The sequence below is a fragment of the Acipenser ruthenus genome, chromosome 5, assembly GCF_902713425.1.
Source record: "Acipenser ruthenus chromosome 5, fAciRut3.2 maternal haplotype, whole genome shotgun sequence".
In the NCBI taxonomy this organism is placed as follows: domain Eukaryota; kingdom Metazoa; phylum Chordata; class Actinopteri; order Acipenseriformes; family Acipenseridae; genus Acipenser; species Acipenser ruthenus.
The window spans coordinates 39,050,274-39,074,244 of NC_081193.1; positions in this window are offsets into that span (position 1 = coordinate 39,050,274).

The following is a 23,971-nucleotide window of genomic DNA, read 5'->3' on the forward strand; positions in this document are numbered from 1 at the left end:
AGAATGAAATTTAACATCCCTAACAAGCACTTTTTTGGTTTCCTACAGATAAGACATTTTATGCAATCTAATATCACGTTCCCCTCAGGCTTACCGGTGTTAACCCCCATTGACACCTTTCTATTACAAACTAAGAGTTAAAAAAACTTTGTATCGGCTTTTTACTCATTAGTTTACTCAAACAGTCCATGCAACATTAATGCTGTGCTTACTTCTTGGGAAAGGGATTTAGGTGACACCCATGATGAAGAATCCTGGGGGGAGGTTATGCGTGCTGTAGGGCGCACTCTCATTTGTAATAGAGCAAGGGAGACTCAATATAAGCTTCTGCATCGCATTCATACAACACCCTATGTTCTTCATAAAATTAACCCTCATAACTCTCCTACCTGTTCCAAATGTAAAAAGGACTCTGGGACATATATACACTTGTTCTGGTCTTGCCCACTGATAGCCAACTTTTGGTGTAAAATAAAACAAGAATTAAACAGAATGCTAAACTGCAGATTAGAAAGGGACCCATGGCTCTTTCTCCTGGGATTGATGTCTGGCACGATAGGACTGACCTCAGCCCAGCTAAAACTGATGACAAAATTGTTATTTGTTGCCCGAAAATGTATACTGATCAACTGGATCAAAGATAACCCTCCAAACACCAATCAGTGGTATACTGAGATTTTTAAAATTCTCCCCTTAGAGAGACTTAGTGCAGTTGTGAAAGGTGATGAGGAGTCCTTCCTGTCCATCTGGCGTCCTTTCTTGGATCTCCTCCCTAATGACCTGGCTAATATAATAGAGAATGAGTAAGTGCTTTTGAGGTGGAGTAGGTAAAACGCACTGCTGGGGTTTTTTTTTTTTTTTTTTATCCTTATTCTTTTTCATTATTGTTATTGTTAGTGTTTTAAAGAAAGAAAGGGAAAAACGATTGTAACATTTTATTTTTTTTTCACGTGTATGTATGTGTGTGTGTGTGTGTGTGTGTATATATATATATTTTTTCTGTTAATTGTTTTGCGTTTTGTATTTCAATGCTGTTATAAGAGAAAAACCAATAAAGTTTTCATTAAAAAAAACAAAAAAAAAACAAAAAACATTTAACAGATTCCTGGTAAGCATTTAAGAGAAAGTGCTTCTGGTGTTTTTGAGGTCATCAAGGTGTGATGTTCTCTGTTGCCTGTTTACTAAAACATATGTAGACAGAAAACGTGTGTACATGTTATTCCAAACACCATGCCGCTGTCTGTTTCTGAAACAATCATGGACAAAGGAATTGTGTGGAAACGTTTGCTAAAAATGTGTTGCTGAAAGCAAACATTTAAACATTGTATATAGGCCATTCAACACACCATTATACAGCACCCTTTTCTTCTGAAAGGCACAAGCAGTATGATTCATGCAAAAAACAGACATCGGCATTGGTGTTTGGAATAACAGGTACTCACGTTTTTCTGTCTACATGTGTTTTAGGTAAACAGGCAAAAGAGAACAACCAACTTTGATGACCTTAAAAACCTCAGAAGCACTTTCTCTTAAATGATTACCAAGTATTTGTTAAAGGTATTTAATTTTTTCAGAATACTCAGATTCCGATAACATAATATAGCACAATCCAAGTCCCTATTGGAAAATAGGAGAACATTTTAAAATGATGAATGTAATTCAGACTCAGACGGGATACCAAGCAATTTCAAAGCAGCCATCCGTGCCTGAAGAAAATAAATTGTCGAAAGTCATTAACATTTCAATGTCACAGTGAATCATTATACATGTTCTGTACCTGACACCTGTTTTATTTTTTTCAGCCTAATTTCCTGTACTCCTCATTCATCAAAAGATATGGTGCCCCTATTTCATTGTGCCAGGCAAGACAGAATTGTTTCATAATACAGGGTTCAAACAAATGTGTGTGTATATATATATATATATATATATATATATATATATATATATATATATATATATATATATATATATATGTATGTAGAAGTGGGATAGGATCAAAGCTGTAAGAACACTAAGATCCCTTACATCTGTAAAGCATGCCATAAGGCTTCATGTATGTCAGGTGATGATTACAGGTAGCATTGCTAGTTGACTAAAGCTCCTATAGCATTGTTTAATACAATATAAAACTATGGTTCTTCCTGTTTTTTGACATTGGGGAGGTTTCCCCCAAGTATTTTTAATCCTTTTATTCTCTTATTACCTTCTCCTTATGGAAAAACATATATTTTTAATATATGGTAGAACAGTATGATCCTTATATTTTTCATATATAGAAATTGGCCCCTTTTATTTGTGTGTGTATATATATATATATATATATATATATATATATATATATATATGGGATATCTTTTAAATATATTTTAGTCTGTAATCCATATAAAATAAATATAAGGGTTTGCATCATCAAAACTGCAAAATATTTTTTGTTTGTTTTCAGTATGGTACTGTACATTATTTTGTAATTCATGATAATGGATCAACAAGGAAATCCAAAAATATCACTCTATCAAAAAATAATTCTGATCCTGCTATTAGTTATACATGCTACTGTTTATCCATCTAACATATTGCTTGATGTTTTAACATCCAGGAACTGAATGTACAACCTGACCTAAATCCTTCACCTGGGATAAACCAGTAAAAATGGTACTTGCTTCAAAGAGACATGTCAGTAATCACTTTACATATATAAACAAATGCAATCCTTTTAGTTAAAGCAATATAGCTTAAACAACTTTGTAAGTGACATACAAGTATAAAAAAATATTTAAAAAATGACTTTTTATATTTAAGTATCTGTATGTGGTACAGCATTTGTGCAGATTTCCCTTTTGTTTAGGGCAGATTATTATTATTTATTTCTTAGCAGATGCCCTTATCCAGGGCGACTTACAATTGTTACAAGATATCACATTATTTTTACATACAATTACATTATTTTTTACACATTATTTTTACATACAATTACCTATTTATACAGTTGGGTTTTTACTGGCGCAATCTAGGTAAAGTACCTTGCTCAAGGTTACAGCAGCAGTGTCCCCCACCTGGGATTGAACCCACAACCCTCCGGTCAAGAGTCTAGAGGCCTAACCACTACTAACACCACTTTCATTGGAATCACGTTTCTGTACAGTCCTAGACTCTCCAACCTGAGAAATGAATATGACTTTCTGATGATTCTCTTAGGTATTGACTAATCTGACCATGTTTGCTTTTGTGAGCTCACACCATACAACAAAAAAGGTATTGCAGTTTTTACAATTGATTGTTTGGTTAAGTAGAAATATTTATTTCTGAAGAACTGTATTATTTCCAGTCGGCGGCACGGTGGTGTAGTGGTTAGCGCTGCTGCCTCACAGCGCCAGGGTCCTGGGTTTGAATCCGGCCTAGGGTACTGTCTGTGTGGAGTTTGCATGTTCCCCCCGTGTTCGCGTGGGTTTTCACCGGATACTCCGGTTTCCTCCCACAGTCCAAAGACATGCTGTCCAGGTTGATTGGTCACTCTAAATTGCCTCTGTGTGTGTGTGTGGTGCCCAGCGATGGACTGGCGTCTCGCCTTGCGCCCTGTGTATGCCGGGTTAGGCTCCGGCTCACCGCGACCCTGTAAAGGAGTAAGTGGTTAATGATAATGGATGGATGTATTATTTCCATGTACTGTTAGATAGCTTGAAAGATATGTAAAGGCCTTCACTAATCAAAAATTCATACAGTTTCTAAATGAAATACAGCATGTTATTTAAAACAATGACCAACTTAAATTTGTATATAATAAATCATGCTTGAGAAAGTTTTCACTAAATTACACAACCTTTAATTACGGGTTTTAAAAACATAGATAATAATAGAGGGAGTGTTGTTGAACTACAATTATAAAACCTATGTTTAGGTTTATTTTTGGTGTAAGTGCCTCTATTACTGCTAAGTAAAAAAAGTAAACACACTTAAATATCTGGCAGGTAATTAAGAATAAAAAGTTAACCAACATTTTGCTGGATGAAATTGATCTAATTTACATTACTAAATTTAATACTGTATGCTTTATTGTTCTTTTTTTTTTTAAATAGTAACGGTAGTGCGTATAGCAAAGGCTATTGGGTGTTGTGCCTGGCAGCAGAAAAATGCTATGGATTCCATTGTTTATACTACTGTAATAACATTTGGAGTATCAAAATGTAAGCACTGTGGTACTTTGTGTTACTATTGCCCTTCAGTACAGAGCCACGGAATTATCATTGTAGTGCCACTGCATTGCCAATGAGACATTTTGGTAAGGAATTAAAAAAAACTGGCTCTTTATTCTGCAACATCTTACCTCATGAAAGGGATTAGAGAGTCTATAATTCCATGTACAATATATATGCCGCATACACCAGGGTGGAATACATTTTGATTCTTGTACACTCATGAGACTGAGGTGTGGTCCCTCAGTATAGCATGCACTTGAAACCCTCTCACTAAAGAGGACATTGGGAAGATTGATCATGATGACTAATCAGTATGTAAAAAAAAATAAAAAAATCATTATTATTTGTTTATTTAGCAGACGCCTTTATCCAAGGCGACTTACAGAGACTAGCGTGTGTGAACTATGCATCAGCTGCAGAGTCACTTACAATTACGTCTCACTTGAAAGACGGAGTACAAGGAGGTTAAGTGACTTGCTCAGCGTCACACAATGAGTCAGTGGTGGAGGTGGGATTTGAACTGGGAACCTCCTGGTTACAAGCCCTTTTCTTTAACCACTGGACCACATAGCCTCTAAAAAATAAAACACGAGGAGACTTACTTAATTAACAAATTTGGTTAGTTGAGTGTAAATGTCACCTACGTCTCCTGGGACCTTAATCGGAACCAAAATGAAATTGCATGACCCCTGCAAGGTATATGATAACCCTCTGCTTTGACCCTGGGACATTTCTAATCTACAGCAAGAGGTCCTTCAACTGTAGACTTCATTTCCATTTTTAGACTATCTAAGATGTTACATGATAAATCTGCTTGGTGTGAGCAGAGGAATATAGTTGTAGTCTATAAATCTAGTGTTGGCAGGACTATGATGAGAGAGCTCATTTTAAATAGAAAAATAGATGTTAATCATATTTATATGCAGTCTATTGGTGTAGCACATAACTTGGTATAGCATAAAAAATTGCACACACTTGGAAATATGTTACAATTTTGCTTCTTCCAGGTTTCATTAATTATTAAATTACTTATTTCTAAGTTATTTATTGATATTTGGTTTTGCCAAAGAAAACAAACCATATGGATCAATTTGTTTAATGTAAGGAAACATGGGTAACACTTTATATTAAGTGTCTCTAATTACTGTGTATTTACATAGTACTGTAGTATCTTAGTAAATATATTTTTTTTTTAAATTTTTGCTAACTCTTTAAAAGTATATACTTTTGTGTGGAATTCTTTATCAGTGGAGTGGATTTACCCAGTGCTGAGAATCAACATAATATTGCTTTAGCATCCTGACACACTGTTTCAGAGTTCATAGAGCAGCTGTGACTGTCATTCTCAGATCTATAATAGGATAACTGTTACCAGTGCTTATAACATGCTGTGGGAACTGAATCAGTTAATAGCTGTCTGGCAGAAAAAGGAACAGCAGTCTATTTGTTGTATAACTTACAAATGAACCATTATAGAATTATTTATAACAGTTTTATTTTGTTGTATTAATTATACACTTATGTGTTATTATAGTACATTATTGTACTTTTAGTATATAATTGGTCATTTTTAAAATGATATATTAATATGTAAATGCGATGTGCACCTTTTGTGGCAGAGGTGTCATACTCAACCACACAAGTTAATCTGAATAGCTTTTCAATTTGCATACTGATAACTGCCTAATAAATGACTTGGAGCATTTTCAAATTAAAATACATACCTTTTTATTTCTGTTGAAATTTCTAATTTTTAAAAGTGGGGGCTGATCAATCAGTGTTTATCGTTTCACAGTTCTTTTGTAATTTTGATACGGGGTGGGTGGGGGGGTTTCAAGCACAAGTAAAATATACCTGTAACATTAGTTAAGTGCATGAGGATGGAGACTTTTAAATGACATTCAAGATGCACAATGTAAATGTTGATGGCTTGATGGGGTGTTAGACAAATTCTGTAAGGTGAGAAGGGGGTCAATTTAATTGTACATTCCCTTTATTTGGACAAATATATATATATATATATATATATATATATATATATATATATATATATATATATATATATAACAAATATATGTTGATTGATAGCTGGTACATGGTTTATCAATGACTAGAACCTCCTGCTGCCTAGCCTCTGTTTAAAATTGTGGATATTTCTCTTATTAACAATTTACCACTAATTCATAATCCAGAAGTACATCACAGTCGTAACGAAGGGAAAGCATGCAGTTGTGCACTATAGCAGCACATTAGGTAATACAGTAAAGTAACAGTCCCAACGGAATCCCCAGAAAAGTTTGGAAATTTTGTACAAGTGAACCACATGGGGACCCTTTAAGTCACATATTTTTATAATGGCTTGTACTGTGTCAGTTTTAGTAACATTACTTACCATGCTTTAGTAATGCAAATATATAAACATGCTAGCATGCTAACATGTGATGTTATATCCTAATTCGACTATGCCAATCTTTTAATATCCACACTTAATCAAGTTGCTACCCCGCAAACAGGAACCTCCCAAATAAATGAAAGATGGCAAGGTGTGGTACAATTCAAATGCTTTATTAACATTCAGGTAAACAACCCTGAATATAATCAAAGAAAATAAAACACTTCCTGGAACAGCAAGACAATCTATCAGTTATGAGCATATACAATAACGGCTATACAATTAATATACTAAGAGATATATGAAGGTAGCCTGCCACCAAAAGCCAGAAGGGCAACCAAGCTACCATGTGCAATAGCAAATACCAAAATAAAACCATCACAGAAAACAGAATAAAAAGGCTAATCACTAAAACATTGCACTGTAAAGGATACAAAAGTGCAACGGCTTACCTTTACTGATGTTAGTGAGACCATTTGTCCAATTGAATTTAGTTGATCAGTTACACCTACCACATTCTCTCAGTGGTTGAACTCACTTAACAGGTAGCACCCGCTGCATATGCATTTTCACAGGCAAAAAGCTTTTTTTTTTGTTCAATACATAAAAATATAACCTTTTTCAAAACAACATAATTTTCATGATTATGTTTAATATCCTTTCAGAGAAAATGGTTCAGATTGCTAACTCAAAAAGCTTTGACAATAAGTGTCATTTATAAAATATACCATGAGAAGTCTTAGCATATTATTATATGTGTTTAAATAGTGGTATACCACCAGACTGTTTTGCTTTTCTTGTCTTTTCATTTTAATATAGTTACATAAGTCTCTGATTTGGTTCAGATGTTTCCCTTTAAATATCACCTTTTTATGCAAAGTTAAATAGCTGAAGTAAGTCATGTACTGTTATTGAGCTCTATGCGAAATACTGAAGCATGAAACAGGGTGAAGATTCTTTGTAGAATACATTTTGCTTTGTCTTGGAAATTCATGAGATTGAAAATGACCAACACACTTCTATTAAGCATACGATGTTTCCTAGAATAAGGTTTCCTTTTATGACTTCAAAACAGAGCTTCATTCTACTGTATTCATTTATAATATCACATTCACATTAACATATGGTACACAATCGAAGAACACTCATTAACAAATGGAACACAAACATGCTAAAACTGAAATGCATCTAAATATGTATAACTGGAGTAATACATAGACCATAGATATGAATTAATCACATTGTCTATCATCTCAATTTCTGTTCTCCAGGTCCAGAGGTCTTTGTTCCACGTATATGTACATTACTGTATTGAACCAATTTATCAGCATGACTCTAATTTGCTTATCTGCATTAGAGACATGCTCTAGTTGTCAATCCTCACAGTCACAAACTTTTTGTGAAAAAAAACCCAAAAACAGCAGGGGTTTTCTCCACTAAACAAGTGACATGGATAGTTACCGGCTCTTTTTGTTTTGTTTTCCATGAGTGACATTTTTATAATGGTTTTAAATAATGGTAACATTGCAAGAGCCATTGAAAAAAATGTAATCTGGTGTTTCACCAAGCAGAAATGGTACAAATAAAAACTGATCTAGCTCTATCTAACCTTGGATGCTGAATCTGCAGATCAGACATTCCCAGCATAGGGAGTCATTCAGTACAAGACTGTTATTTTCAGCAAGATGGATCAAGATGGAATAAGTTATAAACAAAGTTTGAGTTGGAAATGTGATTGAGCTGTGCATGGAACTAGAAAAAGAGATATGCAAATCAAATTAGCCCAGAGTTTCTGGAATAAGCTGCTGGAATAGATAGTTGTGAATTTATGAACGATTCAGTGTCAGGATCACTCTTATTTGTTTGAAGTATGGGTGATGTTAGTTATTACTGATTATTTGGCCGCTGGTCCCACCTCTCAAGGGGAGAAGGAAGCCACCACCTTATCTGATCTTGCGATACCAGGTCAGCAGGATGGACTGTGACAAAGCCACGCACTTCATTCCCGTTGAGGGCACTGCCTGCAATAAAGTGGAGGTTGGGAAGGTGGAGGATAGGGTTGCAACTGTGATTGCCAAATTAATTTAAATAACATGGGGGGGGGGGGAGCAAGCATTCATAACCCTTCCCCCAAATATCAGTCTAGACTTCTAATAAGAGTAGAAAGTTTTGTTACATAAAACAAATTCCATTTTGGAAGATGATGGTATTCATCATCTTCAAAATGGAATTTGGTACAAAAACAGCATGCAAGCATGGCACACATAGCAATGTTGACATCAGGTTTAGTACAATGTTTCAAAGTTGGTATCCAGAAGTGAAAACCCTGTGTGTGATCCATGTGTATTCTTCCCTGTCTAACATGATATTTGCTTTCCAGTTTGCCCACTGTTTTTGTACCAAATTCTGTTTTGGGCCGGGATAAATACATCTGGATGACGTAGAGAGGTTCCCCTGTGTTTGTATTAACTTTGAAATGAGCAGCCCGAGGCGATTTATCCCCTGAAATACCCCAGTTACTTATTCAATTTTAGTTACATTTGTGCATGTTGGCAAATAAGAAGCTGGGATGTGAATAAGAAGCTGGCTGATTAAGAAGCCAACTTCAGCATTGTCGCATTAACGTTTTTTTTATTATTATTTTGTAATTCTCCAAAGTAGCCTAGGCCTATAATTTGACACATCTGGGGCTACCCTGGAGAATAATTCAAATTAGTCTCACTTTGACATGAAGGGATGGTCGGATCTTCTTCAGATTGACTTGAGGTAAAGTGAATTGTGTGCATTGCAATGGGATTGTATTTCAGCTTGGGATCATAATACACACACACATGTGCACACACACACACACACAGCTGCTTCCTACATAGGATCTATGTTCAATGCCAGGGAGACTCAGTCTGACTTGCTGTCTCTGTTTTTTTACTGACGGATAGTCGTATTGACCGTGCTGAAGCAGGCAGAAAGCTAACTGGTGGAAGTTTACATTATCCACCACTTTTGTCTTTAAAAAATAGACACGGATTCTTAGATCATTACATATTCCAACAAAAGAAACTGTCAGATTAACTAATGAATCAAACTAGCCGATAGAGTCCCGTCGTGTTTTCCGCAGCTTTAGAAAATACTGAATTGGTGGGAAAAACGGATGCAGAAACAAAAAGGTCGAAATAATGCGATCCTCCAGCGGATCTCCTTTGAAAATAACCCCCATAATCCGAGGAACATTATGAACCTTCTTTAACACTTTTAACTTAGGTGGAACACATTCTTCAGCCATTTGAACTCAAAAAGCAAAAAAACAGCTCAAAACATGACTGTGTGCCCTTTGACCTCTACTAATGTCACATGATCATATTACCCCACACTGTGACATATTAAATAAAAACACAGTTCTTATTCACTGCACAGATACCACTTTTGTGGTAATCCAATGTGTAAAACTCATTACACCTTACTTTTTAAAATATTAATTTCAGGTAAATTACATGAAAAACTGCCTCGGTTTTTTTTTTTTTACCACATTGCCAATGACATACCCACCCTAGAAGGATGTATTAGGACCTTGTCTGTCCCAAAAACACAGAAACAATTATCTCTACCAGGGGTTGAGGTTCATCAAGTATTGTATGTAAAGTATTCGGAAATAAATGATATGTTTTCAACATCTGATGAGGTGTATATCCTTGCAGATACAGAGAAGCAAGGTCAGTGGACTCTGCTGGTCAGGCATCAGATGAGCTTAAGCAGACACCTGCAAAACTGGCTTTTGTTCTTCAAGGGCCAGTAGCTCAGCAACATCCACTTTTGTGTAAAGAGGCAATTTGCTTCGCAGGATGCCCACTGATCTTCAGTTCTCCAGAGCTGTTGTAGGGATTGGTGCGTTGAGTGAACTTAATTGTACATTCTAAAATTGGGGAGAATAAATCTGGGGTAAAATAATAATTTGAAAAAATCACTTGTAACCCTATGATTGGGAAACATTGCACTACTGTATATTTAATACAATTCAACAGGAACCTTCAAAAATTCATGCATTTTGATGTGCAAGTCAGATCATCAAACAACATGTTGCATGAAGTGCTTTTAAGCTGATGTGAAACAGCTTGAAAGCATTTTATGTGGAGTCGTGTGCTTTCTCATGTCAGCACAGCTCTCTTCATCCCTGAAATAACCAATAGATTTCTTTCGTCACATTAACATTACAGTTTTATAACTTCCTTCTTCTATAATCTGTTTAGTTTAGTTTTTTATGGTGTAGTACACTTAACCTGCTACCACATTGTACATTCACTCAGTTTGCAGCATTATGGTTCACAGAAAACCTGTCATGAAACATGAGACTCCCTTTGCTGCATTTAATACTTTAAGTGGTGTTAGATGAGTCCTAATACCTGCTGGTCAAGGAGTGAATCTACAATGTTGTGGCAGGGCTTCATCCAATGCAAAAATGCTAAACAGTCTCCAGAAAATTATAAGGGATGTGCAAGTAAATTGTTCTGCTAATGAAAGGTAAAATAAATAAATAAATAAAACCTTTCTTGTATCAGAATAAGGGCTCCAGGGCTTGTCGATACATACCTAATTAGAATATGCTTCCAAAGACAATGTACAGTCAAGTTAAAATTATATTTTGATAATAACTGAAGCTGGCAGCTGTTGTAGTGTGAGCAAGCTTTGGCAAACATAACAGCTAGGGCACTGGAGGGTCAGTGTTATCCAGTAAGAGTTATTAACCCACCTACACAACTGTAGCGTGAAAGAGCTGAAAGTGAATTATTTAAAAGATCATTCCACAAGCAAGATGCTGTCCTCATACAGAGTAAAATTACACTCCAAGCATTACAATTTCTGGTTTCGTAAATGAGAATTTGTTATTTTACCTTACCTAATGTAATGCCGTAGTTATTGTTGCACAAATGACATTATATTTCCCAGCAGTTAGTCAAAAGCATTACAGGAGAGGATTTCAAAGACTATTAGAATAAGCAAAAACAACCTTAACATTCACTATTTTTTCCAGCAGGCTTCTTTTTGTTCACAAAAGGATATAAATCCACATAAGGGGCATAAAAAATTAAAAATATGTGAGTAGGGGGTATTTCCTTACCTCCGTGCTGAGCGGTTTGTATTTTGTTCTGCGGGGTGAGTGGTCGGGTTGGAGAGGCTGGGCTCTCTCCCACAGCGAAGTCATGCTAAGGGGGACGGGCCGTGTCTCAGCTGCTGATTTTCATTAAATTCAATATTTGGGGGAGCATGTTAATTATTTATTATTATTCATTCATGGTTTGGCGGCCTCGTCTTTTTGGGTTGGACGTCTTTTACTGCATAATTTGCCTTTCTCGTCTGCCTTGCATAGTTCATTGATGAATAAAAAAAATCTACATTACATAGATTCAATCTGTTCTAAAGTATCTCTGAATAAATACAGTTCAAGAATGATTCAGCCGCTATCCGATGAGAAATGGGAACAGGGTTAGGTCGACCATTTAATTAACTTATGCATTAAAATCTGGCACTGTTGGTTGGCATTTTGAAAATAAAAGTGACTATTATATTGCACAGGCACAGGCAAACATTTTTATACTTGTGCATAGGTACTCCTTTGGCACCATGACAGAACAGTAGGTGATGATTGTAAGATTCAAAAGAAAAAGTAGACCATGCCCAAAGAGGTCCCCAATTAATGTGTGTTCCTTTCCATACAACATATGAAATAATTTTACAAAAGACTTTGCTGGGCCGCATCTAGTTCTGAAAATGGAATTTCCATTTGAAGGAGGACATAAATAGAATTAAGCAACATCGACCAATGAAAATATTACTTCCATTGTAATTTACCACGTAGAGAAGGCAGATAATAAGAAAAGTAAGACATGTTTCCTCTCATTTGCTTTCCAGTCCTTGTGTACCTGGATAGTTTGTCTGGTGTAAAACTTACTACCAATATACCATGGTTTCCCATGATAACATGAGACAAGCCACAAATATGCCATTTGTTAACACCTAGTAACACTGCATGCATGTAATCTGGAACAAAGCCATCAGCCATGGTGACAGATTTAATTCCCTTGACTGGCTGATCAAAATGCAAAGCATCCAATGCATTTTGAACAACATAATCATGAGTTTGAAGTACATTAGGAAATTCAGCAGGATAGACACAACAAAAACTGTGCATCTTGGAAATCATTTCACCAGTTTGCTCACGCCAGCTACAGAGTAGTGGTTAGAGCTCTGTACTCTTGACCGGAGGGTGGTGGGTTCAATCCCAGGTGGGGGACACTGCTGCTTTACCCTTGAGCAAGGTACTTTACCTAGACTGCTCCAGTAAAAACCCAACTGTATAAATGGATAATTGTATGTAAAAAATAATGTGATATCTTGTAACAATTGTAAGTCGCCCTGGATAAGGACGTCTGCTAAGAAATAAATAATAATAATAATATACACCATTAAACTGAATAGTATTCTCAAGACAGGCCAGGCAACAGAGTCACATGTACAGATCACTGGAAACACTCTGCTCACCAAATCATTCTGAGTAAAATAATTTTTCACATAATACCCTCCATTGTCTAATTTTACACTCTCATCAACAAATGGTCTTAAGAACCTATCCATGCGTGGCTTAGAACTGCCAAACCACAAAGATGCTAAAAAGGTGCGTTTCCTACGCAAAACAGAATAAAGCGAGGATTTAAAAATTGATACACCATCAAAGTTCCAAGTCAGTGAGAAGTCATTTTTGTTCAATTAAAATTTATGTACCAAATTTTCAAAACATAATCCATTGTAAACATCACTTACACCAAGGAATATGAACTCAATTCATTTTAATTGAGCCTTTCTAACAGTAGCGCCTTGAAAAAGTGGCACATCTCCATTTTCAAATTCAAAATAAGGTGGGACATCAAATCCTCATCACCATTGTGTATGTAAGAATCTGATGAGTGATTTTCAACAATAGCTGGACCTTGGCCAGAATTATAATCACCTGAAAGGGTAGAATTATACAAATCACTTTCACTACTAAAGTCAATGTTTGTGTCCAAATCTGACACAATTACTTATGTGTCAGACAAAGCATTCAGAAACACTGAGTTCTACTGAGTGGTGAACTTCAAATGTGTACCCTCCAAATCATTAATAAATTCCTTAAAAAAAGGGTAAAGTGCAAGATTATAAATACATTCTTCAAGGATTACATACTAATTTTCCTTTATATTAAAATAGTTTTCTATGTAAAATGTGTTTTGTGAGTGTCAACAAGATGTACATGCTTAATAATTGAAACACATTTTGTAATTTTTTTTTTTTTTAAGTTTTACATTTCTCAATATACTTGACATGCAGGTTTATTATGGTAAGTGGAATTGGAAAAGACTATGACCTGCTGTTCTGAATGTTCCTGCCTGATAATGGGGAGCTAATTGACTGACAGAGAAAAATAAGTTGCCTTGTTTATTTTAGCTTGCTACTGTCAATAATGGTCTGTGCATGACAAAAGAAACCTCCATGACTACCCTCCTTGTTGCATACCACGTGACCTATACCATTTCACAGGCTCGTTTGCCATTTTTTTTCTTCTTGTGTACAATTTACCAAAGGATAATACAACTGGCAAGGTTACAAACTTAAATAAACCATAAGCTAAATTTAATGACCCTGAACGCGTATTAGCATTATTTTATATGTTCTTTTCAGAATCATATGCACTTGGCCAATACAACTCCTGATGAGCTCCATGCTTTCAAGCATGCAGCGTCAACTTTCAAAAACCTCTATATGCACTTTGGATATATTTCGGGCTAAGAAGTGGAATATAGATAAGTACATTTGAAGCACTGTTACATTGTAGGTTCTATACAATGCTTCATATGTTCCCCCTGTATCTGTTTCGGTTCTGAACACAGATATATCCTCTGGTGTTCGGAACCCTATGTAAAAATGTTTGTTTAAAGAACTGTAACAAAGGGCTCTATCAGAAGACTATTGTCGTACAGTTAAATATGAACTTGATTTGATTTTTCTGAAGTTATTTTTAAACAGTATTTTCAGGGGTGTAGGCAGGCATTTAGGGGGATGCTACTTATGGAAAATAAAAATGAGTGGCAAAGCCACGAACGCAAGAGCTGAAGGGGCGAAGCCATAATGGGTGGGGTCAGGGGGCATTTCACCTTTAAAATCTATATAAGCATTAGTGAAGCTTTATCTTTAAAAGAAAGTGCTACTTTATAAACACATTCTATTACAATTACTGTATCTAAATAACACTTTTGTTTGGGGGGGAAAAAAATTGAGAGCAGCGGGATAGTTTCAGAAATGTCACATCAACCTAAATTAATAACTCACACTTAAGAGAGTGCCTGGAGCCAGATGAACTGAGAGCAGTATATTAGCACTCAACTACATTTCATTTGTAACGTAATACCTGCTGTAATCTCCAAAAGCACAGTTGGAAGGGTGACAGAAAGCAAACTGTGAGGACCAGATACAATGGCAGTTGGGTAACAGCTGTCCACCGGACTGGCTCAGGCAGAGCAGTTAATTCAACTTAAATAACACGTATCACATGAAGTGTGTTATTGAAGTTCAATCAACTGCCATGTCCAGGCCAGTCCGGAGGGCAGCTGTTACTCGACTGCCATTGTGTCTTCTTTATTATTATTATTATTATTATTATTATTATTATTATTATTATTATTATTAATATTATTATTATTATTATTATTATTATTATTATTATTATTATTACAATGATTGCTTAAATTGTATAGGGGCTGTGGCAAAGTGGTTAACTGTGTGCAGGTGCAGGAATGCAGCAGTGATTAATGAACAGACAGACAACGATAATCCTGGTGCAATGTTGTTTTATTTTTAAATCCAATTGTGTTATGACACAAAACACAGTAAATAATAATGGTGATAAGCAATACAACGACGTGTATTTCTTTATTTCGGGTTGTTCCCGAAATAGTAACAGTCCAGTTCTTAAACACCCACACAAAACACAAAATACATGCACAAGTCCACAGTGCATGCTAAAGCGCTCGTGGTGTAAATATAGTTTATCGTGATACAAGTGCAGTGATGTCCGGGTTAGTGCTGGCCTCTGGCGACAGCTCCGGAACGTGTTAGCTGTCTACTAATAACAACAAACAATAACAATTTGTGACAAAGAAACAAAACACTCACGGTACGATAAACACAATATGGGTCCTTCCAGGTCTTTTCTTAACCATAAACAAAGGAACAGATTACGTCGCTTTGTCCCCTATTTGCACTGTCATGCATGACCCCTTGGTAAACGATTGCAGCTGCTCCTCCAATCCGCGGCTGCCACATAATTTCCCTTCCGGGTCAATGAGTTAGTGCACAGAAGGTCCTCCCCCTTTCTAGATGACCGACTTCCTTTTAACTCTGGGAATGAATTGTCAGGTCAACCAGTCCAGGGTACTCTATTCCCTTTACTTAGCACCCTCACAGGTCGGGAGGGAGATTTACCACCAAGAATCATCCTATTTCTGACACAGGGGCACAGAGACAATAAAGCTTCCATGTCTTACATTACTCAAGTTGTTTCCTATTTCGTATCTGCCAGCTCATCTATTTTAGATTTTGCTGTTACAGGGAGCTGTTCTTTCAGCGCCAAGAAACAGAGCTTGGGTAAATGATAATTAGTAGGCTATTGTTTTGGTCTGGAAGCATTACAATTTTTTTAAACAAGGAAACTGCTATAATGATGATTCTTTTTGATATGTGGAGTATGGGGAGGAAGAAATAATTTGATATAGGTTTTATGAAAATCGCACCCCTTTTAATGGCCGTTACGGGCAGTTTTGTCTTGGTCCGAAAGCATTTTTGCTAATTAGAAAAATGATGTCTATAATGATGATTCCTGTTGATATGTTATGCATACAAAGGGGATGGAAGGGCCTTTATATACATATAATATTGTTTTGGGTGTTGATCACCACTTCCTGGTTGTATTAATGATCAATTGTTCTACTGCAATAGCATGAGTTGTGGGTTTGAATCCAGATAAACCTGTAATAGCGATCAAAATATGTATGATTTGAAATATGTGTATATACAGCATAAATATATAAAAAATGTAAAAACTAAAGCAATACATTTAATACACAGCTTAACGATATGGACAAACGAGTTGCTTCCAACACTGCAGCAATCTCCATTACTTCAAGCCCAGTATTCGCCACTTCAATCATGGCCGCCGTCTTCGGGTTCAGCACTTCTGGTTTCCACAGCCGACGTTCCCACATACAACCGGACATCAGCCGCCCTCAATGGTCCACAACTAGTGCCTGTAGTCAGAAATCAAGTCCAGCGAACACATATGGTTTCTTCTTTTGATATTTGTGCAACATTAAGGGTTATTTTCCAAGCTAATTTAATTTTTCGAAAAGGGAATATTTACAAGTACAATACTGATTTAGATTGCTTGCAGCACTGAGAAATGGCTGAGTTGCTGTTTCTGTCAAGTTTTGGAAATAGGCTTTACACTGCTATTTTACTGGACTTTCCCATCCTGTACACTTCCAGTTTTCACTGCTACTGAACTAAAGATATTTTCATAATTTCTATTTTACCCCGGCAAAGTCGAATTTCACTCGCTACCCCGCCCCTACTCGCTCAGCAGCAACAGGAATGCCTTGTCAGCAATAAACACTCATTTAGATTGCTTAGACAATCGCTCCAGCACCAATGCAGTTCCTCTTTCAGCCTCTCGTACCAATCTTTTTAAATGCAGTCCCCCTTTTTTAGCATGCATTTTGTCGTGCCCCCCGTCATATTAAAACGTCATACCATAACTTTATATTTTAACAGTTTTTTCCCCCCAATTTCGTGTAAAAAGTCCAGATTTAGCTAAATACATACGCGTATCACAAATTCAACATCTTGAAATCTTTTTTTTTCACTTCGAGTGAACATTTTGACATGTTTGTTAATCCTGGGTTTCTAACAAATAAATCAGTGAATTTAAATATTTTGTTTACACTTGGCAAGTCAACATTTAGCTAACATTTCTAACAAATAAATCTGTGAAAAAATACATGTAACTTAACTCTTTTTTAGTTTGTTTTGTTTAAACTCAACAGTTACCTGACAGATACATCTGAAAAATATTATCGTTCAGCAATTAAATCTTAGGTTTTCACAAAATACAGTATGGACATCGGGAGTGAAGCGAACGACACGAATACAGTATGGGTACAAAAAAATTTAGCTGTCATGAAAAGAAAAGACTGTCTCCTTTTGCTCCTTTTGTGGAGACGAAATAAAATAAATAAAACACATAAGAGCATGGGAACACCACACACTAAAAAAAGGAAACAGTTTAGGGAATACCATTGGTCATATTACTGGTCAACATTATTAAAACAAAGAAGCATCATTTTACAGAAATACGAAACCAGTGTGTGGCGCTCCCCATCACTGACTAAAATTAAGGTGAAATAAAGAGAGATAGACATACCATCAATTTCCAATTGTTCTGCTATTTTTATTGTCTTTATAACCACAGACACCGGCATCATAAAGAACATTATATGTTTCGATTTTAATAATTAAATTCTCATTGATGTAGATTTTTTTTTACTTCTGTGGTAATCTCTGCGTGAGCGAGACACTGGCAGTCTGATTGGTCCATTGCAACGCGAACAGCGCATAGCAAAATTCAAATAAAACAAATGTATTTCTATATTTGCTCGCTTCATTCACACCACTCGCTTCGCTTGTGTTGTGCATTACTCCATTTAAATCAATAGTTTTAATTATTTTTGATTCGCAAGCTTGCGTTCAGTGTGCATAGCTCTTAACATGGAAGCCCATGCCCATTGATGTGTTTGATTTGGCAGTGTATGTTGCAGAGCTGCGCTTACACACCAACTTTTAAGACTGTGTTTGTTAACATTTATTTATTTAGCTAAATCTGGACTTTTTTTGTTAAATCTCAGAAAAAATACGCGATTTACATTAATACAGGACATTTTTTTAAACTTATCGGCATTGTTCACTGCAGTTTCACTGACACACTCGCCACTTCAAACATAATTTCTCCGGTTCTACAAGTCCTACCTAAAGTAATCATCAACGGCTCATTTGAAAGGTAAGAACTTGGCCTAATTAGCAGTCATTTATGTATTTATTTAAAATGTTCTATCTTCTTTTTTTTAACAGAACTGCCTCTTTAGTTGCACCCCCCTTAGTGACACTCCACGCCCCCCCCCCCCCAGGGGTGCGCGGCCCCAAGTTTGCGCACCACTGCTCTAGACATCAGAAAGTGGTACACCTTGCTGCAACACTGGAACAATCAACGAATGAAGTTCCAGCAGTTCATCTTTAATTGTTTGGATATCAGTTTCCCACAATTTCATCATCCAAGCTCGCCATCTTCCAAGCATCTACAATAATGCAGTCATCCCAGCAGTACGTCTGACACTCCAAGGAATCACCAAGAACCTCCCTTGCATCTTCTTCCAGACTTCCTGTAATTCCTCCAAAAGCATCATTACCAGACACTGGTTCTCTTCCCACTTGGTTCTCTTCCCACCTCTCCGCTCTCGTCACCAGAGCAGGTCTTTCTCCACTATTCTACAACACACACTCCTTCAGGATTGGTGCAGCCTCTTCAGCAGCCAGCGCCCACATCAACCATCACCTGATCAAGACAATGGGGCGTTGGCCCTCTTCAGCAGTCAACTCGCTGCCATCCGATATCACTGCAGCTCACCAGTCTATAGCTAGTATGCCCGGAGTAGGGGTCCCCTCTCCGCCAGGACCACCAGAGGTTTTCCCCTAATAGAAGGGATTTTTTCCTCTCCACAGTGTGGATGGCCGACACATAGCTTGTTCCACTAACCATCTATTTTTAGTTATTTTGTTTGTCATTGTTTGTCTTTGTCATTGTTTGTCTCTTCTTGCTTTTATGTTATACATTGGCACACAGTCTTTGTTTGTCTTCACAGGTGCAGGTTCAGCGGGGAGCCGGTGGTCCATCATTTGGGGGGATAGTGAGTCTCACTTCCCCGACCTGCAGTCCCAGTAACTCTGCAGGTTCTTCGTATGGTCAGAGGGGGCCACCGGCCACAGTGTTCTTTCGCAGCTCATGCGCTATATCTTGCCTCATGAAAGAGGGCTCTGTCTTACTTCCTTCTTTACCCTCCTAGGACGTGGCCCTCTTACTCTTAGTGCTCGAGTCCCATAACCAACAATTATTTGTGTTCTTTCAGATTCTCTTTTCTTCTTTACATCAAGGCTTCGTATGAGCCGTTCCATCCTCTGAGGGTCAAACCCGGTTGCTAACTGGGACCCAGTCGCGAGGCCGGGCCTATAACGACTCTCTGAGAAGTCAGAGGACTCTTTTCAGGGGCCCGGAGGCCATTAGGGCTAGCCTCGACTCCATAGAAAAGGCTCTCTCAGTTAGAGTCCGGCGCGCCCTTTTCTCTCTCCCTTGTCTAGAGGCCGAGCCTCCAATCATAAATTGAAAAAAACACTGCAGCCCTGGCTTCTGCCCCGTGAACTGAAATTAAAATTGTAATGCAAGTGTGATCCCATTTTGTTTACATTTTATGTATAATACATTTTGACATATAGATAACAATATGGTCAAAGGATGTATTTTAATATAATATAAATTGCAATTAAAACATGTACATTTCCAGTAGGGCCCCCTTTAAACAGTTGAACACTTGTTTACAATAGTCTTAAAATCAGAAAGAATGTACACTGTGTTGAATGTCAGGAAGTTGTGTTTTGAAGGACAAGCAGGCAGCACGAATGCAGAATGGAAATGGAATACCACAGATTGTATAGTCCAGTTCAATATCATTTTATTTTTCCTTTGCTCTCTTCTACATTAGTCTCCCTGGTTGCTGTTATGACACCTTTGGTAAATTAAGTTGTGCTGATGTGAACCGATCAACTAGGCATGGTCTATGTTCAGATCTTTGGTTAGAGATAAGGGGTAGATATCCTGTTCACAGTGTGTACAATAACTGCAGATTTTCCTTAATTTCCCATTTGAATTGCGTTCAATCATCCAGTTAAAATGTGTTACCGGTCTACTGGTCAGACCTTCCTCACAGGAATTGTGTGCTTTTCCATTATAGCAATATATAGAAAATCACACAATTCCACTAGGTGAACTTCACATATCTGTGGTTTCAGTTCTTGTAGTTTCTTTTCATTTTCATCTGATGAAGGGACAAGCTTCTGTACCTTTTGTGGGTACCGGTCAACTCGACTTATTAAAGTAATTGTATCTAACTAAAACAGTTCCATAAAATGTCTTCCTTAAACCTAAAATAGTATCCGATATCATGTTTTAAAATGAAAATACATGTGTGCTATAAGTAGGGCATCTGATTTTACACCTGATACAAAAAAAATGAAATTGGTGTACAGTACTGTGCAAAAGTTTTAGGCAGGTGTGAAAAAATGCTGTAAAGTAAGAATGCTTTCAAAAATAGACATGTTAATAGATTATATTTATCAATTAACTAAATGCAAAGTGAGTGAACAGAAGAAAAATCTAAATCATATCCATATTTGGTGTGACCACCCTTTGCCTTCAAAACAGCATCAATTCTTCTAGGTACACTTGCACAAAGTCAGGGATTTTGTAGGCATATAGTCAGGTGTATGATTAAACAATTATACCAAACAGGTGCTAATGATCATCAATTCAATATGTAGGTTGAAACACAATCATTAACTAAAACAGAAACAGCTGTGTAGGAGGAATAAAACTGGGTGAGGAACAGCCAAACTCAGCTAACAAGGTGAGGTTGCTGAAGACAGTTTACTGTCAAAAGTCATACACCATGGCAAGACTGAGCACAGCAACAAGACACAAGGTAGTTATACTGCATCAGCAAGGTCTCTCCCAGGCAGAAATTTCAAGGCAGACAGGGGTTTCCAGATGTGCTGTCCAAGCTCTTTTGAAGAAGCACAAAGAAACGGGCAACGTTGAGGACCGTCGACGCAGTGGTCGGCCAAGGAAACTTACTGCAGAAGATGAAAGACACATCATGCTTACTTCCCTTCGCAATCGGAAGATGTCCAGCAGTGCCATCAGCTCAGAATTGGCAGAAAACAGTGGGACCCTGGTACACCCATCTACTGTCCGGAAAAGTCTGGTCAGAAGTTGCCTTCATGGAAGACTTGCGGCCAAAAAGCGAAGCCTCCGACGTGGAAACAAGGCCAAGCGACTCAACTATGCATGAAAACACAGGAACTGGGGTGCAGAAAAATGGCAGGTGGTGCTCTGGACTGATGAGTCAAAATTTGAAATATTTGGCTGTAGCAGAAGGCAGTTTGTTTGCCGAAGGGCTGGAGAGCAGTACACGAATGAGTGTCTGCAGGCAACAGTGAAGCATGGTGGAGGTTCCTTGCAAGTTTGGGGCTGCATTTCTGCAAATGGAGTTGGGGATTTGGTCAGAATTAATGGTCTCCTCAATGCTGAGAAGTACAGGCAGATACTTATCCATCATGCAATACCATCAGGGAGGCATCTGATTGGCCCCAAATTTATTCTGCAGCATGACAACGACCCCAAACATACAGCGAAAGTCATTAAGAACTATCTTCAGCATAAAGAAGAACAAGGAGTCCTGGAAGTGATGGTATGGCCCCCACAGAGCCCTGATCACAACATCATCGAGTCTATCTGGGATTACATGAAGAGAGAGAAGCAACTGAGGCTGCCTAAATCCACAGAAGAACTGTGGTTAGTTCTCCAAGATGTTTGGGCCAACCTACCTGCCGAGTTCCTTCAAAAACTGTGTGCAAGTGTACCTGAAGAATTGATGCTGTTTTGAAGGCAAAGGGTGGTCACACCAAATATTGATTTGATGTATATTTTTCTTCTGTTCACTCACTTTGCATTTTGTTAATTGATAAATATAAACTATTAACATGTCTATTTTTGAAAGCATTCTTGCTTTACAGCATTTTTTCACACCTGCTTAAAACTTTTGCACAGTACTGTATATCCAATAAACACCGTAAAAACACTGGAAATGGTTACTCAATTCATGTTGACTTGACCACTTTCCCTGTGAAAAATAAAAATAAAATACAAAATATATAATAATTCCCAGTGCAGTTGAGCAATGTCCTTTATTCCTGACTTGTATCTCGCATTGATTCGCTCTGAATACCCACCCCAACTACTGAGTGACATCCAATTCCAAATTCCTACATTTCTACTGGAGGATTGTAACACGCTTTGAAACTGTGGTTTGCAGTGTTCAGGTGATTAGGTGAAACAGGTGCTCCAACAAGGACAGACACAAAGTTATGGTTCAAAACAGTTCTTTATTTTCTTTCTTTTCCTTGGTTTGAGACCGTGAAATAATAAATGCTGACTCTACTCAACAACGATACACAACAAAATAATAATACACAAACAAACACGCAACACAGACACGGCCACTTCTCCTGATAGTTGGTGCTCTGAGTGCAGGTGCGGTGCAAGGCATTTTACAGTGTCAAGTGGTGCAGTGTAGTTCGGGCTCGTTGCTGGCCTGTAGCAACAACTCCCGGATCATGTTAGCCGTTTATCAGTGACAAACACAATTTTGTAACCACATCAAAAGGAATAGATTACATTGTCACATCCCCAATTATACCCTTAGTCAAGCCCCCTGCGATAGCTAGTTCAGTCACGTCTCCTCAAATCCATGGCTGACACATCGCAAACCGCTTTAGGGTGAGGATCTCAGGCATTGTGACTCCGCCCCCTTCCTGGCTGGCTGGCTTCCAAATAACCCTGGAATGAACTGCCAGACCAACCAGTACGAGGCACTCTGTTCCTGTTGCCCGCGAGATTTAAAACGAGACGTTCTTGCTTGCGAGATTTAAAGCTGTATTACAGTACTATAGGCAGCATTTACACACACGCTCATGGAATTTAAAACAGAATTGCAAATTGTGACGAAATGTAAAAAACATGTCTTAACACACAACAACCCCAGAAGAATATGCCTGTGCTAGATTTTGTTGTGGAAGACAGCAAAGGAAAGAAGGTACAATTGAAGTACTGTCGCATTACTATACATATTGTGATAGAAAAAAACAAAAGTAACCGAAAACAATAATTTCGTACAGTATATAAAAAGCGAAAGCCCCGAAAAAAACAACTGACACATAACTCGAAAAATAGCTCAAAATAAGCACCGAAAAATGAAATTAATAAAAAACGTAAAACAGGTAAGATTTATGTCATTATTTTTGTTTTTCAGGTATTGATACTGAAAAACAATTATTGTTGCGACTTACCCAGGGAAAATAATGTTGCTTCTTTTTAACAGGAGGTATGAAACATAGAAAGATAGCCTGAAGCTGCAAACATTTT